Source organism: Diadema antillarum, unplaced genomic scaffold (assembly GCF_040938485.1).
Source record: "Diadema antillarum isolate AM-2024a unplaced genomic scaffold, OU_Dant_1.0 seq00001660_RagTag, whole genome shotgun sequence".
In the NCBI taxonomy this organism is placed as follows: Eukaryota; Metazoa; Echinodermata; class Echinoidea; order Diadematoida; family Diadematidae; genus Diadema; species Diadema antillarum.
Window position 1 is genome coordinate 156,215 of NW_027272360.1, and position 8,052 is coordinate 164,266.

The following is an 8,052-nucleotide window of genomic DNA, read 5'->3' on the forward strand; positions in this document are numbered from 1 at the left end:
CCTAGCATTTTTGGATATATCTCAAAAAGTATTTTACCGATTTTCATAACTCAAATGGGAATGAATAGGGAATTTTATTACTCATAACATGAATGGCATATCATTGCCACCAGATATCATTATTGGTGTGAAAAAAATGCATTTTATGTCAAAATGCATGGAAAAAAAGTTGCACTTCAGTGATTTCTATTGACTTTTACACAAATAATCAAACAATCACTCATGATTCTAAACTTTTAAGCATGGTTTATTGAATATTTTCTATCTCTTTCTTTTCATGAGCATATACAGTGAAGTATTTAATAATTGATATGTCCTTCATCCGCTTTAATGACCAGCCGGCATCTCTTCCTCATACTGTTAACTAAAGTTTGTACTTGGCGCTGCTCAATGTTGGCCCATGCTCTCTGCAAGATGCGCTGAAATTCTTGCAGTGAAGTGTCATCTTTCACCTTCTTGCTTGCTTTCCGCTTAGATCCCAAAGATTCTCTACTGGATTACAGTCAGGGGATCTTGCAGGCCACTCCATACGGTGAATGCCATTTCCCTCAACAAACTGATCTACAATTTGCTAACTTTTCAAGATTCAAGATTCAAGATTCAAGATAATTTATTGTCATGTATAAAATATACATAAAATTTGTTTTCGGACAAAAATAAAGATAGAGGTGCATAAATGAAGAATATAAATCATGAAATAACTTAAATTAACATGAGTTTTATACCATACATACATAAAATACATACATTTAATACAAAAAAAATGAAATATTGCAGGAGAAAATAAGCGTATATAAAGTATGCATTTTTTTCCTTCGCCTCATTCGCCCCATCCAGGCACTTCCATATGCTAGAGCACTCCTCCAGTTGAGACTTTAACACATGTTCTACACGCCACCACTACCCCCCCCCCGACTCTCACAGAGTACACTTCCACATACACACCCACACACACACACACACACACACACACGCACACACACATACCCCACGCCCGCGAGTTACACCCATATAAACTTATACATACACACACACATACACCAAAACTATCACCTAATCAACGTGAAAGAGCGCTCCAGCACACAAAAAGCCTGGGCAAGGATAGGAGACAGTAAATTATCTCAAAGAGAATTTGCTGCGTGACAAAGGCTATAAAAAGACAGAGACATTCATACTCCATACTAAAATACAACAGGCAGTGTGACGTATTGCAAATGCTCAATAATGTTATCATATTTGTATTTTGTTTAAAAGTTCTCTTAATTCTTTTCCTTCTTTCCTTTTCTGCGTATGTTCCAGTAACAAATACAATATATAATAAATTAAAAATATTTCATCACAAAATCTGAAACATTCAATTCAGTCATAGGTCATAGGGTTGGCAAGACATGCAGCTCAAAACTTCCCAGGTCTACTGTTGGCTCATCCACAATTACACTGCTGCTGTTAACAAATTTGTGTACAATTATTTTGCAACTTGCTTAGGAAATGTACACAACATACTTATTATAACCTTAAGTGCAACTTTTTTCCATGCATTTTGAAATAAAATGCATTTTTTTTTTCACACCAATAATGATATCTGGTGGCAATGATATGCCATTCATATTATGAGTAATAAAATTCCCTATCCATTCCCGTTTGAATTATGGAAATCGGTAAAATACTTTTTGAGATATATCAAAAAACGCTAGGGGGAAACTTACTTTTTTGGTTATTTCAGCCTGCCTTCTGTAAGAGGACGTCAAGTACTCTTTTATTTTGCAAGACAAGTGAAAATATGTTGAATTATTTCGTTGTACATATGTGACATCACGAGCTGTAGTAGTCTTCTCATCCAGCAGTGACAGCGCAGAAACTTCAAAAATTCAAAACTTTTGAATGGATTGTCAACATTTCCTCAAACTTTCACTGATGTGTTCTATTAATTTTGCAGTATTCTCTCAATCCACATGAACATTAATATAAGGGGAACTTGTCCTTCAAGAGAAGAATCATGACTGATAACATAAAATGAAAAATGCATGAGTGACATTACTGCATGTCATCTATAGTTTGGATGATTTTTTTTTTCGTCATACTTCAAGCTATTTAGAAATAAACTATTCTCCCTGATGATACCTTCTTTTTAATGTGAAATAATGTCATCATCGTATTTTACAACACCTGATGAGATTTGAAATTGGTGTTTCTAACTTTTAATCTCAATACCAAATATTTAGCCCTCCGAAATTTTCATCTGTCATCAACGCAGCTTTCATCAGCAGAATGACCCGTCTTCTCTGCTGAAGACTTGACGGTTAGTAAGCGGGTCATAAACTTTCGGAAGTTTAACACCAATTTCAGATGAATTTTCAATACAGATGAGCTTCTTCTATAATACCTGAAGAGATTCTTAATACCCAACTGGTCGAGTGCTCAAATTTTACCTTGATCAGGAAATTAATTGCTTTATATATTTAGAATAACTTCGATAATATGATAGTAGGATTTTTCATTTCTCCCTTTTAGAATTTGTTCTTCTCATCACGTGCTCATAATACTAATCTGTTTTCTCCTTCTTCCTCTTCTCTTCCGTCTTTGCCAGGAGAAGAGGAAAACGGAATGGTCTTAGTCGGAACACTTCCGATAATCGAGACACGTATGCAGGGTTGCAACCTGTGTCTGGCCCCGATTCAGTCTACCAAGGATTGAGAGTGAAGGTCGAGTCGAAATCCAGCGATCCTCCAGATCAGGTTTACGAAAATCAATTCGTTATGGCTCCGCGAGGGAGAAAGGCGCACCTTCGTTCAAATGCCGGCGACACCGGTGATAACGAATACGCGCTTTGTGAATATGCGAATTGTCAAAAGGTGTAATATTTGAATGAAAAGAACATTGTAACCCCCCCCCCCCCAAAAAAAAAAAAGAAGTACATTACGATGAGATTCCGAACAGCATGAATTTTTTTCTTGTTTGTGTTAAGAGGGATCTTTTAACTTTTTAAGAAAAATATAACGTAGATATGATAAGATATTGCACAAGGCAAAAAAAAACCCACACAAACAAACAAAGAAACAAACAATATGTACCATTATACATTATGCATATTTCTTATCACATTGATTATGTAATGTTTGTTTCTTCTAGAGCTGTAATATTCCTTTCACAAAGCAGTAAGCCACTAACAAAGTTTGTATAATTGTCATTCACTTCGAGAAATTAGACATCTTTTTTTCGCTTATTTGTACTAAGTATACACGACTTACACTAATCTTCTTAATGCTTTCACATGAACGACACAGAAATTTTAAAGAAGACACCATCAGTAATTGGGACTAAACTCTATGATGTTTATATTAAAGTGAGATGTTAAGGAATGTGAAATAGGATATGAAATATTTACGAAATAACATACAAGAATGAAAAATAATAGTAAGCGGAGGTGCTGTAATCAGAAGAAACTTCACCATGGATAATCGGCTCATCATGAAACATGATGAACACCGAACGTGGAGAATCTAATAAACGAAGTTTGCAAGATTGTAAGAATAAGCACGTGGGAGTTTGATTGGCCATATGATACAGAATCAGACATTACCCTTTATAGATAAAACATCAAACATTGTGTAATGCAATGTATTCGTTAATCTTGACTCGTGTTTTCCATGGGCTTGAAATGAGTGGAGAGAGATGAGCATTGTTTCTGGATCGACTCTGTTTATTCCAAGGAAGAGTATTGTATGAGCAATTATACATTCCAGAGCCCACCCACGCATTCTGCTTCACTTTTCGTGCTTTGGATAGTTATATACACCTGTAGCCCGTGAATGAACCCACCGCACGTTTCTATAGTCGGTCAGAGAGCGTGGACATCGGAATTTTGCAGTACATAACTAAATACACATAAAACATTGTGTATAATGTGTTTAAATGGCTGGAATACGAGAAGTAAAACATGCGGCTCTTGTCCTTGTCATGTTTTCTTCGCGCCTTCCTCTTTTCTTTTCTTTTTCCTTTCTTACAACAAACTATAAATCATGCATTTGGATAGGCTCAACTATACATACAGAATGAAAGCAATGTATTTATTATTAGACAATGCTGCGTGTGTGTTTGATAATAGTATTTCATTTTGACATGAATTGTATATAGCTATAATTATGTAGACACAATTTGATGCTTAGGTTATTATAGAAGTGTATAAAAATGTAATGTGTCGTGTGCATAAACATACATACCATGCAATATGTGCATTTTCTCAGGATAGAAGTTTTGTAAATGTATAGTTTATAATCATGTTAGCTGTTATCTTTAATTGTCCTTTGTGATGTTAACACTTTCTATCATGACTATGAAAGACTTAGAGCAGTTCTAAACATGCACGACCATAACAGTGTCTGAAAGGTATAATACCGTGTGTCTATCTTGGATCTTTTATTTGTCCTGATGCAAGCACTCATCTCATAGTCAGAGTATTTAGGTAAAACATATAGGGCACTAACACTCATGATGGTGATGGTTGAGTTGGTTATTCAATAAAATGCGTATACATAACTTTTATAATGTTTGTACATTGTGCTATATTTAATGTTACATTCTACTCTGATGTATACGTTTCCGGTTTTACCATCGGCATGGCAGAAACGATTCCATTCAATGCTGAGGCGATGACGTCACTTTTTTTAATTCATCAAGGGTTTTTGCCAAAGAATTAACTGTAATGTGAACATGCGTAACTTCAGAATCCTTTACCTTTCTTGTTTCTTATCCAACATCACGACGAAGTGAATTGGGTATAGAATGAACGTAAAATCGGTCATTGTGATTATAATGCAATGCCATGAGAGTAAATTGAATTTTGAAAAGATTTGAATCATTTTTATCCCAGCAAAGTGTACCTTCGATGAAAATGTATTCTTAAAGATAACGAGGAATGAGAAATTTCGCGAGGTGGAATTTCCATATTGCCCAACAGTACACAATATATATATATATATATATATATATATATATATATAATATTAAACATGTTGAGATTTCACTAGTCTTTCCACGAAGAAATGAAGAAATAAACTGAAGAAGGCGGAGTCGAACAAACTCATTTTATATTGGCATAAAAAAAGTGTATTACCAGTTTATTTCTTCATTACATTGACGACGCAATGAGAAGAAGAAGAAGAAGGAGAAGAAAAAAAGAAGAATTAATGTAAGAAGACTAGGAAGAAGACTACCTACGTGACACGACATCGATTGCACTGATGTTGCTGTGGAAGTATATTTTGTCTTTTAACACATAGTGTAACTTTATAAGTTTATAGAATATCTAAATATGAACCTGAATTCGAGAATTGTTTGGTTAAATTAAGTCCCGTAGATAGAATTTTTCTTTCGTTTATAAGGTGTTTGAAAAATAAGTAACCTAGCAGGATGGTATACACAAACATCCCAAGAAGTGAAAGAATTTCTGAAAGTTGTTCTTACTTAGGCTATATTGGTTATGAATTTCATTATTTGTTTCGATGTCCGCTTTTTCAAAATTTCCAAAAAAAGCGCTATAGAAATACTTCTGCAAACATCCAAACATACTAAAAATTAATTCATTTTTTGGATGACACTTACTTTAGAGATTGGTAAAGATGGCAAAATTTTGTTAAGAAATTGTTCAGTATTTTGATAGGTAATTAATCATATGCATTTAAACAGAATCATAATAACATTCATTTGACTTTTATGTTTATTCATTTTTTATTTTATTTATTTATTTATTTATTTATGTATTTATGTATTTATTTATTTGCAAATATGACCATTAAAGATGATTAAGTTGTTATGGTATATAGGTCTATCTATAGGAAATTTTGTATACGCCTAGGCATAATATATTTATGAGTTCGTGTTTTAGCTCTCGCAGGCAGTCCCTGCAACTTTTCTGTGCGCTAATAATATATTTTGTCGTATTTTGTAGGCCTATGGGACCTATTGATTTTGAACCGCTGGAACCCGCATATCCCCAAAATGGGGTCATTGAGTTGAGAAACGTTCACAGAAATATTGCTGTGCCACAGCCGTACACCACTCCATCACACACACATGTCACTTCCACACACAAGCATGGATATTTCTATTTTTGTTTTTCCATAATCTTTTATTGATTCCATATTCAAAACAATTTCATAACAAATCAAATCACATATATTACAAAATCCACGATTTATCATGACACAATTTTATTATAATGAAATCAAACCAAGCTGTACTTTCAGCAGAAACAGTACATTCGTATACGATGCACCAGAGAAAGAAAACAACATACACTGCTTACTTACTTTCATTAAAATCAGATCGAGCTGTACTTTCAGCATAACAGTACAATTATTCAAAAAAAAAAAGAAGAAGAAGAAAACTACTTATCACGTTATCAATCTTTCCACACATCCAAATGAAATCGATATTCCCTTTAATCACTTTGAGTATGGGAGGGGTATCTTGCCACCCTCCTATTGATTGGTCCCCTCTATAGACTTAGTACACTTTTGGAAATGACAATTTCCGAATTTCCCACAAAAAGTGTGCTTCAGATCGCTTTATTTTAATTTAAAAACGCAAGCTCCGTCGAGCGGGAGGGGACATCCCCCATCCACACCCCTCCCCCTCTACCTCATTTGACTTTGTACATACACACAGATGATGCACACGCGGAATTAAGCTAAATGTCGTGATTTTGCTATTAACACCCTCCCTGAATAAAAAAAAAAAAAACCAACGTAATTATTTCCATCATTATTATTTTTTTTGGGGGGGGGGGGGGGAGGGGGAGTTTAGAAAAATTTCAAGTATCGCACCAAAAGTTTGCATCAGATCGCTGAATTCCAGGTCTGAAAATGTTAAATCACCTTCGTGTGGGAGAAGAAATATCCCCCATATAATCATGTACACCCTCGTGGGCATGCCTTTTCTGTTTGATTGCTTAACAGACAGCGTTCATGAAATTCATTGTAAGAATACAAGACGTTTATCCAAATGCTACCACTTTATAGGCAAATTGTTCAATAATAATCCACATCAAAATATCCTGCTACCTCAAACAAGTGGGGTCGTTTCAAGTCGATAAAACATGCATCAAATTGCACCATTTACAACATAAAAATGCAAAAAGTTCTCACCATGGGGGGGGGGGGGGGGGGGGGCTTGACCTTCACACCCCGGTCCCGCAGCCCCCCCCCCCCCCCACACACACACACACACTGAAAAACGTTCCGCGGCCCCTGCAGATCAATCTAATCAAATTATTTCATTAATCAATCAGTCTATGCATAATGATTGTATTGCTTCACCTACTGGTTAGTATGTTATTGGTTAAGAATCACCAGTGTATAACACAATGAACACGTCGAGCTGGAATATCAACAGAAAACATAAAATATATTACATTAATGGGGAGCGGGTCAGTTTGATCAAGAAATTGTTTTGGTTTACCATCAAATTCTTCAGGGTGCATTGATTGAACATCAACCGACACTGTTTTCATCACAAAGTTGTGTGTTTTTTTTTTGAAAAATACATATCTTTTCAGAGAGATGATGAGGTATCGTTTATTATAACTTATATAGAAAGTAATATTTGTTTGTTTTTTACTTGCTTTATCAAAAAGTCAATTCTATTCCATATACATATCAATGTATAGAGAGAGAAACAACATACAAGTTTTTTTTCATGAGATGACAATCAGCTATAGAGAAATCACGGTTTTTACTGTTTTTCACATAAAACAAACAACCTTGAATTGAATTACATTGAATTGAATTAAAGCTCACTTATTACTTATATTCTTTAATTCACATTCCATGCTATCTATCATTCAAATATTGACTAGCTTTATATTGCATTGACCTACAGTATAAACATGTAAGTACTGTACAACATGCCTTTCTGTTGGCCTACGGTAGGCTAATGTGATGTTTTCTGCATGACTGTCCTGTGAACATGTGATTGATGAAGCTAAAAAATCAGAGATTTCGACACTTCTAAAAGATAAACCACATGGTATAATTCAAATGACAAGGATTTTAC